General features: G+C 36.9%; 1 protein-coding gene across 11 annotated transcripts in view; it reads right to left on the reverse strand.

Annotated features, from left to right (window-relative positions):
- The window catches only part of AKAP7 (A-kinase anchoring protein 7), a 205,448-nt gene that overhangs the window by 44,525 nt on the left and 148,086 nt on the right, over positions 1-12,837 (reverse strand). The window lies entirely within an intron of this gene.

The raw sequence follows: 12,837 nt of genomic DNA on the forward strand, positions 1-12,837 counted from the left end.
GTTTTAAGAGGATTTTACATAAAACTTAAAAGCATGACTAGCTGGCATGATTTTCACTTATTTGGCCAACACACCTGCTCATGTAATATACATTTTTCTTTCTCAGCTAAAACTCTACACTGTGAGTTGATTCAAGCAGAAATAAAGGTTACTTTCTGTTCTAAAGGCATTGCTCACTAAGGCAGGTCAGCAGAAAAAACACTGCCACCCATCTAATCAAGTAAAGTAAATCATAAATTGTGGATGCCACTTTTCCTCTTTTTAAGTAATCAGGGCACACCCAGGTCAGGCGGAACCATGGCTGAGAAAATTCCCTGGATGCCCAGTCACTAACACCAATAACAGGATTAATTCCTTCCATTTTTGTAGATAACACTTCACACTTTTTCCCAAACATCATCTCACTTGGTTCTCATTGAAACCTCATAGGTAAAATAAGTGCAATCCTTCCCTTGTTACAAGTAAGAACAATGAGACTCAAGAGGTTGCATAAGTTGTCTAAGATTGAATAGCGGTAGTGATGGGAATCAGTAATTCTGTCACTAAAATCAGGAACTTCAGTTCATCCAGAACACCCACCCCTAGGCAGATACTCTACAGCAGTCTCATCCTAGGGAAAAGAAGACACAGCTGTGAAAAAGCCACATAACTTAGTGATTCACTGGGAAACAAAAAAATTCAGGCTTCATTCTCAAGTTAAAATTTTCAATTCTAAATAATGGATATTGATTAATTCAATACAATCCCTTTCTTTCTTCCTTTCTTTCTTCCTTCCATGCTACCATGTGTTCTTCCACAAACATTCATCGAGGTCCCTCTATATGAGACAAGCTCTGTGCTATGAATGTAGAAATGAATCCCATGCTGGATTCAAAAAACCTGCAATTCAGTAGAAACATATATTTATATGAATAAAATATCATGAATTCAGGGAGGATGGAAAGAGAAAGTGGGAAGGAAAAGAGGGGGATTATGAACTGAAATAGATTTCCATGCATGTATGAGTTTGTCAGGATGAACCCAACTACTATGTATAACCACTAAGCTCTTTAAAAAAAAAAAAAAAAGATCATGAGTGCTCTGAAGGAAAGATGTGTGATATTGTGGGTTCACACAGACTGGTCAATTCTACCATATCCAAAAATATACCATGTAGGAGGTGATGCTTGAGCCAGATCTTGTCAAACAAACAGATGTTTCTCAGGTGGACCAGGATAGAAATGCCATGACAGAGAGGTAACACTAGCTTGGTTTTTTTGGGTAATGGCAGAACTTGCTCCAGTACAAAGTGACTGATGAACTGGGAGGAAGGAGAACACTGAGACTGAAAATGTAAGCAGATCTTGAAGTCTCCTGCAAGGCACACTGAGGAGCTGCACTGAGGAGCTGTTTTTTCACTGAGCACCTACTATGATCAAATTACACTTCCATATTCTGTGACTGGCACAGTTATTAAGAATTGTCTTCAAGGAATGGCTTATTTCAACTCATGAGGTATAATGTTAAAGAAAATTCAATTTTCAGAACACTGTTAATGTTAAAATATAAGCATAGGGCACAAACTTACCTATTATTTAATAAGAAATCAGATGTGATATTTTCATTTTAAGTTGATGGAAATAGTCATTAACCCATTATGTCCCAAGTTTTCAATTATGTGAATATTTCAATGAAACTAACACAGAGTCATTGAAATAGATTGAAACTAACACAGTCATTGAAACAGATTGGAAATAATAATTTAGAACTTATATTAATTAATACTAATATCAATTCATATTATATTATTTTGTAATCTATATTCTTGTAATTGTATTATATATTGTATTATATAGTATATGTAAGTCTTTATAGGTCTTTCGTACCTGGGACAATGGAACAAAATGGTTTAAGCTTAGGGAGAGGGACTAAAATAAAAGCATAATTACAAAGTGACAAGAACATGATAAATATTCTTAAATTCACAGGATAAAAAATATTTAAACAAATTTTAAGTAACATTGTGTGTGTGTGTTTTGCTGGGAATTCAACCCTGAAAATCATGCATGCTAGGCAGGCAATCTACTACTGAGCCACATCCCTATCACTTAAATAAACTTTTAAAAAAGTCATTCAAAATCACCTCTCTTCAACTCATCTAAATCCTAAAACAACTCTTTTTTGGACATGGGAAAAGTGTTTTACATCAAAAATTTTTCTAATAATCCATTAACAAACACAAAAATAGATTAAACTGCCACTGTTTGTTTTCGATGGTTACTAAAACCCACCTTTTAAAGCCTAAACAAGAAAATTCAGGTAAACAAAAATATTTGGTCAGTAATAGTAAGTGTTGGCAAAGATATGGGGGAAAAGGTACACTTATGCATTGTTGGTGGGACTGCAAATTGGTGCAACCACTCTGTAAAGCAGTACGGAGATTCCTCAGAAAACTTGGAATGGAACCACCATTTGACCCAGTTATCCCACTCCTCAGTTTATACCCAAAGGACTTAAAAGCAGCATATTCCAGTGATGCAGACACATCAATATTCATAGCTGCTCAATTCACAATACCTAAACTATGAAACCAACCCAGATGCCCTTCAACAGATGAATGGATAAGGAAAATATACATATATACAATGGAATATTACTCAGCCTTAAGGAAGAATGAAATTATGGTATTTGCAGGTAAATGGATGGAACTAGAGAATATCATGCTAAGTGAAATAAGCCAATCCCCCCAAAAACCAAAGACCAAATATTTTCTCTGATAAGTAGATGCTGATCCATAGTTGGAGGTGGGGGGAGTAGGGAAGAATGAAGGAACTTTGGATTGTGCAGAGGGGAGTGAGGGGAGGGGTGCAGCGATGGGGATGGGAAAGACAGTAGAATGAGACATTATTTCCCTATATATTGTATAATTACCCTACTGGTGTGACTCGGCCCCATGTACAGCCAGAGGAATGAGAAGTTATCCTCCATTTGTGTACAATGTGTCAAGATGCATTCTACTGTCATTTATAACTAATTAGAACAAATAAAAGAAGTATAATTTTGTCAGAATATTTGCTTATAAATATTGATCAATCAGTGGACAAGTCCATTGGGCATTATAAAAGCAATATTAATGGGTCAAATAGGGAATACAAATACTAAAGAGACTCTAAAGATAAGATGGTTAATCAGTAAAACAAAATCAAGACAAATAATCATCCTTGGCCATCTTTTCTAGGCATTATAATAAAAATGTATAAAGAAACACAGTACACTTTCTAAAAACCCAAAGCCTGTTGACCTCATAAATTTACTGCTTTAGTTTCCAGAGAAATGACTGAAGGAAAGTTATTTAGGGTCTATTTTTCTTTTCTCAATGACCTAAGACTGTCAACCTACTACATACTTCAAAGAACATTCAGTAAAAATCAAACAGATTTAAAGGTAATTGTGTGTGTGTGTGTGTGTGTGTGTGTGTGTGTGTTATCTTCTATTAGTAGAGTTCTTTGAATATTCTTATTGCAGAAAATTAAACTGGCATTTAAATTTGGTGAATTATACACTGGTGGTATATAAATGTAAATTCATTTGGTGCATCAATTGGTATTTGCTTCTCAGACTCTTAATATCTAAGAATCAGTAGAGACTCCAATGCAGATCAGTGTGGCTCCAAAGTATCCCACTTTTGCCTTTATACTGCAATGCTGCTCTGTGTCCAACAGTGGAAAATATATTATTATATTCTATATTTTCACTTCTATATTTTTCACTCTAAAATGAGATCTTGAGCCAGAAAATATTTATAATGCTTCCTCTTAAGTTACAGGGTCAGAATGCCTGGCTAGAACCCTAACTTCCCCACTCCCCACGTCTGTGTCCCTGTGAATGCTGCTCAACCCTTCCACGGCTCACTTTCTTCATTTGTAAACCAGGGATTACAAACAGGGTCGTTCTATACCACAGAGATGCCATGAAAATTAAACAAGATAATACAAAGCACCTAGGATAGTGCCCGACTTTAAGCAAACACTGTTTTTTGGAACAATGTTGGAATAATTGCAAACAAGAATTTTAAGCATTGTTCTATACTGCTTACTTTTACATTCTTTTGCAACTCAATGATGGCCAATCACAGGTAAAGAGAAGAGCTACCACTAATTAAACAGGCAAAAGGCTTCCAGCAGACATATGAACAGACTGCACCACAAAAATGTGGCCATGAGCCACAGATAGCTTTAGGTTTCTAGAGCACCAATCTGAAATGTGTAGCCTGAAAGGATAATCGTATCAAGTTCAATTTATAAGCAACCTTATACATGCCTACTTCAGAACGCGCGTCAGGTACACGTGGTAATGTCACGATCATTCAGTCTCAGTCATGTGCTCACCTTCCCAGCAGGCATCACACACTTTTAATCACAGGGCTTCTTTCCAGCCTTTCATTCATTTTTTTGGCCACATCCCCAAAAGAGTTGATAGAATTTTAAAAATACAGAAAGGATACACTATTAATCAAAGTAAAAATTAGGACCAACAAAACACAAAAACTGTAATAGAAAGTGAAGAACGGAGGGAAGAACAGATTACAGAGGGGCAGATCCTAAGAGCCATGAACTGGGCTCTGAACTTCCCAATATTTAGAGTGAAAGAGAAAGTTCGGGGGTCATCTGCTTTGAGAATCCAAGAAACACATCATGGATCTCTGGATCAGAGTGACTCTTCCACAGCTGTGCAGGCCTCCAGGCCACATCTACCCCAATCCCTTCCTTCCCTTCCACCCTTTTTTCTAAGTAAGCAAGATCACCCACTCCACTTCACTTCACCACTTCAGGTTGCTGTTCCTCCCGATTCTCTGTGCCCTGGGTAGCTGCTGGCCCAGAGCAACCACAGGCCCATATCCGTGGCACCCAGGTGGACTTTTTTTTTTTACAGTTTTACCTGTGGCATAGTCGTCCTTTTATTTTTTTTAGACACAAAATTAATTTATATTATTATAGCAAACATAAAATGCTAAATTTCACCACTTGAATGGGTGCCAATTACACACTAATAAAATTACTAGGTAAGATAAACAAGGGCAAGTTCTTGTGTAATGAAATTCTGATGTGATATAAGAAAACAGGATGCGAATAATACAGCCGAATTAAAATTAACGTCAAAATTACCAAGAAAGATAAATATCAATGTATAACAGACAAAGATAAATTAATAAAGGTGATACTTTATCACCTTTATCATAGGTGACGTTTTAAAAAGTGTAGGAGACATTTTAAAAGCATAGGAGACGTTTTAAAAAGTGTCCCATCCTCAAAATTCCTCATTTCCATCTTTTGGAAATTTTTCATAGCACTCTGCTTTTGTTAATATAGAATAGTGCCTTACACTATGATACACGATTACAATATCTTTGATACATATAGTATAGTGACTGGCAGGTTATAGAGTTCACAGTCTGTATATTTCCTTTAATTTTTATATGGAAACTAGGAGAGAGAAACTCATTCTACTTGAATGTGGAGCAGTAAGAATGCTCCCCAGAGCTGCTGGAAGTCTGATCCCCATCACAAAGTGAGGTCAGAGAGGGTGAGAACACAGAATCTAGTAGAAGCCACCTGCCCCCATCACCAAGAAAAAGGATAAGAAGGTGAGAACAGAATGGAAAGAGGCGGAGGGGTGGGGGGTTGAAGACGTTCACAAGTCAGGCTCCACCTTCCAAAGCTGTCTGGTTTGTATATGTATGCTATACATTTTCCATTCTAGTTTAAAAAAATCAATTTGCCTTAAGGTTTGTGACCTCCCGGCATCTCTCCCGCCACCGCCTCCACTCTTTCTACTGCCCTTTTCTACTTCTGCTTTCACTGTTCCCAGAAAACCTCTAGAATTCCTGAGGTTTTCAGAGTACTCCAGCCACTGCCTCTGCTCCTGGCACCTGAGCCTTTCGTTCCCTTTTATCCTGAAGACAGTAAAAGACAGTTCATCATTCTCCAGTGCTGACCTCCACCTGGCTGAAGGTTTAACTCCCCAGCATCCACTGACCTGTCTCAATATCAGAAACTGACAGTGAGTATCTTTAACATGGAAGGGCAGAATGGGTTTAAAGAAACAAACATTCACTCCCACCCCAAAAACACAGCAGAATTACACAACATATGCCCAACAAACTTAAAAAGAATAAATTATTTTTAAATGTTCATAAGCTATTGATAAATTAGTCTTAAAATAATACGTTCTTTTTAAGTTTGTTAAGTTGATTTGAGTGAGGGTTTTCCTTAGAACCATTTTATTAAGTAATTTGAATTACCATATCACACCTATTTTTTAAAATTGTATCTCCTTTGAAATAGTCATATTTTTATATACTTTTTAAAAACTTGGGAAATTTTGTCATAAAAAACATACCATTTTAAAATATAATTATTATTTTTGTTCCCAAAGAACCATAAATTGGCATAAACTAAATGCTTGACTTGGAGCAATGAAAAAAGTAGATATATTTAAAACATAGCCAACAACTACAAGACAGGTATGGAACTACTGTCTCTCAGCTCCAACCCGACCCTTCCTCACTCAGATTCATGATGCCAGGACTAGGACTGAGCAACTGACTTTTTAACAGCTACATCTGTGCTGGAGGAAACTGGACAGTCCCACCAAGAGAAAGGAACTCTCCCAATCTCTCTGCAGTAACTGATTCCAGTAACAGTTGGTTCCAGTTTTCATTTTTTCCCCTCACTCCTGGAATCAGCATCATTACATGTCCTCATGGATAATAGCAAAAAGCTGGTTGTGGTGTGCCATCTTCAGAGGCCAGAGACCAGGTTGGAAGGTTCCTTTTTTGTGTCACTAGGGCACCTCCGTGGATGCAGCACCCCTACCTCAAGGATCTGAATCCTGACTGTGTGGAACCTTTCCTTCCACAGAGTAACCCAGCCTGAAAACCAGCGTCCCTGCTCTTCCTCAGCCATGCCTTTCCACTCATCATTCCTCCAAAACTGATTTAGCTAAGCCCCTGTATTAAATGCTCTCTGTTAAAATAACTGGTGTGGTTCCTATTATTTCTTTGGCTGGACTATGGTACAAACTATTTCTGATACAAACTGTTTCTGTAGCCCCCTCCACAATGTTGTAATTATAAAGAATTCAGATATAAACAACAAAGCAAAGGGTACAAAGTTAAGAGCAGCTACAAGGTTAAAGCTTTTTTTTAAAAAACCTGTATGTTTCATAAACTTGTTTCTCTATAGAACAATTTAAATTATGGCTTTTAATTTAATATTCAAATTTCATACAGTTTTACATATAAATTTTAGGCTCTACAAAAACTAAAATTTTATAAATCTAATTTACATTGGAAGTTAAGAAGGTGAAGTACCTATAGTAATGGGAACACAATAGTATTTTCATGATTTTTTTTAATCTTAAAATTACCATAATCATATTAGAGAACATTAATATAAAATAAATTTAAATTTGGACATGAGTTTCACACAATTCTCACTTATAAAGATAACCACACAGTAGACAACACACCTTAGCTTGTCATCTCCAGAACAGGCTGATCATTAACTGCCAGGTGTTCCTATCATGAGTTCAAAACCAACACCTTATGTTGTGCAGAAGTTATACAACAATGTGTCTAGACAAGGGCCCATACTTAAATATTATGCCTCTGTTTTAAAGCAAGTTTGTTGATCTTAAAGGCACTAATTAAAAAGACACTTAATAGTTATTATAAATTAAGAACATATTAAAAATCATTCTTTTTCATTTAAAAAAATTAATCTTCTACTTAAAGAGCTTGGTGGCTTAAAATAGTGTGAAAATTTTGCTGAGCACAGTGACACATGTTTGTAATTCCAACTATTCAAGAGGCGAAGATAGGAGGACTTCAAGTTTGAGGCCAGCTTCAGCAACTTACTCAGACCTTGCCCATGATAGAATGTTTACCTAGCATGTATGAGAACCTGTATTCGATCCTTAGGAAAAAAAAGTTTGAAAATTCTGCTTAAAAATTCTCTTTCAGAGCTGGGTGTTGGGGCACACTCCTTAATCCCAGCTACTTGGGAGGTTGGAACAGGAAAATTACAAGGTCAAATTCAAGGCCAGCCTGGGTAACTTAGTGTCTCAAAATTTAAAAATTATTAAATAAATAAAATTGCCTATGGTTATGGCTCAGTTGTAGGGCACCTCTAGGTTTAATACCCTGTACCACAAAAACAAACAAAAACAAAAAATTTCTGGCAACTATTATCAGTAATTACTAATTCAGGCAGCCATACTAATACAAAATTTTACTTCATTAACTTCTGTTTTAAGATTCCATTTCAATATTTTCATTGCTTAAAAGAAGATTCATTGCAAACAGAACAAGAATGCTACTGAGTTTAATGTATATACCATCTGAGCTATAAGGCTACCATGAAAAAAGTGTTAAGACTAATAACTACTATCTCGAATCCGTCACCCTGGAGTCCTACCAAACAACTCTTTTCCTTTCCATATTAAAGAGCCCTCTAAATTAAACAACTAATTCGTCTGCCTTTGCTCATCCTAGCCAAGCAGCCAGTCCTGCAACCCCTTCTTGAGATTTGGATTCCAGCTCCACACCATCCTGGTCTCCCTTAGGACACATTCCAGCATGTCAGAGTTCTAAATAATGTTTGACTACAATAAATCTAGATGGTAAGTCTTAGGTTAACAAATCATCTGCTTGCCAGTTTATGAGCTATCATATACATCACTCAAATCCCTGAAAAGGTTGACTTTACAGCTAACTTTAGTTGAACATTTCAAATGCTTAGAAAGTGTGAATTTTATTTTTGCTCTCCAATGGTCAGATGTGAGGCATCAAATCGAAGCTTGATATAATTCACACATGACAAATGCCAACAATAACTATATGACCACAAAAAAGGGGCAGTGGGGTCTGAGACAGGTAATGCAAAATGCATCACCCCTTTCCACCAGGTTCCTTCACCAACACCTGAGCTTCATCCCTCATGAGGATGTGACACCTTCTCTCCCTTCACTCCAAGAATCTTGTTTGTACATCATTATCCCCTTACTACTATACTTTTTATGTACATAGATCTTATGTTTATGAATGTCCTTGACTGAATTTGTAAGTTTTGGGGGGAGTGTGCAGAAACTGGAAATTATAAGACTAAATGTTTTGGGGGTATAATAAAATTAACAACATTTATGTCCTATTAGCATAGCATTTAAGTTCAAACTCCATTTATTCTTTATATTTTCACCATACAGTTCAGGTTTTATCTATGACTATTTGCTAAGAGCAAAGAAATTTACTATGCAACTGAAAGATTTAATAGTTCCAAGGTCTGTTAACTTGTAACCTTGCCATTACAAATGTCTACCATAGGACACTTAATTTGCTAAAATGTATGCTGTAGAAACTGTTTGCTCATGCCAAGTTGTAAACCCTGCTTGTGATAGGAGCTGAAGGTAATTTCCAGTCTTGGTGATAATTAACTCACTTTCATGGACTTTAATGATTTAGCTATGTAACTTCCCTGGCATGTAAAGGGTGTGGCTTCACTTGTTAGACTGAAAGCATCAAGATCCTTTATCTTGGCTTTTTCCTTTCGGAGTGTAATAAACTTTGGGATCCAACATATTTCTTTTTAAGTTATGAAATTTAAACAAAAAAAAACTCTCCAACAATAGGGACCATGTGTTTCTCCTCATTGTTTCTTCTAAAACACCTGGCTCAGAGCTTTCCAAACGTGATAGGCTGAACAACATTAAGTACACTGAAATATTCTTCACAGCAGCCCTCATATAAGGCTAAATTTCACTGCAACTAAAATGTAACATGAAAGTTCAGAAGAAATCCCAGAAAGCTTTCATTTCTCTCTGTCTAGTAATATTTGTTCTAGAATATATGCTGAAGCATGGCATATAATAAGCTCAGTAAATATAATTTCTCTGTAGCAATAAGAGTGCACTGAATGTATATCTATAGTGATCTTAGAAGTCAGCCTGGCAGAGTTAGGATTTTATTTCTGCTTATATGCATTGAGAAGACCCTAGAATAACATCCAAAGCCTCTGGATGCATGTGATAAAGGTTTAACCCAACCAAGTTTAAGCAAAGAAGAAGGGGAGGAGCTTCGTATAGTGAAGAAGGTCCCAGGCATGGATGAACTCAGAAGGTCAAACATTACCATCAGAGTGTCTCCTCTTTTCTTCACTAGACTTCTTTCTTTGGCACTGACTTCATTCTTAGAATGACCCTCTGTCAAATCTTAAGGAAGACTGGTGACTTTGCTTGGACAACATGTCTGTCCTAGGACAGGAAGCAAGGCATCATGATAGACAGACCTCAAGAAGAAGGGGAGGGAGTTCCCCAAAAGAAAAGATGCTGTGCAGACCAATGCCATGAGTCTACTCAACAATTCATGGTCTAAAGTTCTATGTCTCTAATTTCCCATCTTGGGAAAGTGGAAATAAAACCATAGTTCTGCCAAGCTGACTTCTAAGGTGATTATAGTTATGCAATTAACATACTCTATCTGTTGCAGAGAAACTATATTTACAGTCTACTATATGCCAAGCACAGTGTCAGGCATTTTATAACCATTAGCTATTTAATTTTCACGCTAGGTAGATATTACTTGAGATGAGGGTACAGAAGCTTAGAGAAGTGAAACAGTAAATGTCAGAACCAAAATACAAACTGAGTCTGTCTTCAAAACCTGTGCTTTTATACCACAAGACTGAGAGTTTTGAGGTTCTCAGTGAAGAAGAATAAGTACATGGATGAAAGCTCAAAGATCTACATATTAAGCAAGGCCAAAATTAAGCAGATCTATAAGAAGTGATTTATCACATGTCCTCAAAGAGTTTTTCTAGCCTTAGCCTAATGCCTGGAATTCCTCCATAAGACATTATTTTGGGCTAAGTCATTATCAGTGCTTAATCTATTTTATTACTTTACTACAAATACTTCCCAAGAAGCTCTTGGGATATGTTAGTTTTGTTAAAATGCAAATGCCCCAGAAAGAAGTAACAAATATGAAGCTTTCTTTTATTACCCCAGACCTTTATGTCTATCAGAAACCTGCTCCTTTTTCACATGACCCCAGGAAAGAAGACACAGGACAGGTCACATCACACTGTTGGAAGATAAGGCATGTGGTGTAACACACAGCAGCCAATGGTTACAGCAGAGGTACAATCTACAATCTAGGTAGTTCCCATTGAAAACTATTCAGCATTTCATGAAAAAAATCCAGGCAAACTCCCCAAACACCTAAGAACAACAACAAAAGAAAACACAGTCAACACATAGCCTCTGAATTAAGAGGGAGAATCCGAAGGTAAAATAAGAATAACTACTAGCATTTGCTCTAATGTTCCTGTACTTAATTTTAGAAACAAATCTCCTGGGGTATGCATTATTTTTTAAAGGTAAAATCTGATCTTTACCCACTATGGCTAAATGGCTCATAGTTGCACAATATTATTGCTGCCATCACAGCATTACCAGCAGAAATCTTGTGCAAAATGTAGTCTCGGGTTACCAGCACCACTGGCTTCACACTTCAGAAGGGGCAATAGTTACTGACTGAGCAGCCTGCAATCTGGGCCTCCTGCCAGCTTTTGGCTCCATTATACCTCTGGAGGACTGGAACTGAGAAATTCCCCCATTCTCTGACTTCCAGCAATTTCCCCTGTGAAATGGAACAGTTGAAGAGCACATATTTTCTAGCAGTTGTATTTCATGAGCATATCTGAAAATAATCCCGCCAGAGTACCTAGCACAGAGTAAGTATTCAATAAATAAAGAAGGGAAGAAGCGGAGGGAAGGGAAGAAGGAAGGAGAAGAGAATGAGGAAGAAGGGGAAAAATAAAAGAATCGCATCATGTCTGCAGCACTCATTTTTTTTTTTTTTTTTTAAATTCCCTAGACTCTGCTCAAAGGGGCAAAGGGGGAAAGTGGATAACTTTCAAAATCTTAGTTCATGACCAGAGCCATTCAAAATTCTGTCCTCAGGTGCACTGGTACATACTGATGTTCTCTCACACTGGCAGCCTAACAGGCAATGTGTACCATTCTCTTCTTTGACAAGCATTTAGAACATGCCTCCTATGGGTGAGACACTGTGTTAGGGTCTGGTACAACTAGGAGGGTATCACATGTGTCCTGAATATGGGGCTGGAAATTCATGTGATAAGATAAAGCAGCCATGTGGAAGATAACCACAAAGTCAGTATGTCTTAAGTGCGAAGAGAAGAGCAAAGTATAAGACTATAAGATTTCTGGAAGCTTTCTGGAGAACAAGAAAATCTAAATATAGACTCCCTGAGTATAACTGAATAATCACCACCATGGTAATTAAAGTTCAAAAAAATAAGTATTCACCAGAGATTAAACCCATAGTGCATACCTGATTGTCTACATGAATGTACACCACCAAATTCCAAAACTTCAGAAACTATCTGGCAATCTTAATCATATTTATGAAATAAACATTATAAATGGTTCTTATAAGAAGTCCCACACAAAATGACTATACTGAAAAAAAATAAAAATAAAAAAATTTAAAGACTATGTTGAAATATATTTCATTATATGATTAAATTGTGTATCTTATTAAAATACATATTTATCCTAATATTTGTTTTCAGCATCACAGAATACTAGAACGAGACATAAAGTAAGCTGTCACCATATCCATTCATCAGCTAGGCCACTCCCCTGTACACGCCCCCAGGAGCAAGTGGTTTCCCCATCCTGGGCTTCATTACTTCCAGCCACAGGAAACTGACTGCCCCATGAGGCAGTCTGGTACATCTTTGAACATTCACCTATTTGATTCTACATAAAAGCAAA

The sequence above is a fragment of the Sciurus vulgaris genome (genome assembly GCF_902686455.1).
Source record: "Sciurus vulgaris genome assembly, chromosome: 7".
Lineage (NCBI taxonomy): Eukaryota > Metazoa > Chordata > Mammalia > Rodentia > Sciuridae > Sciurus > Sciurus vulgaris.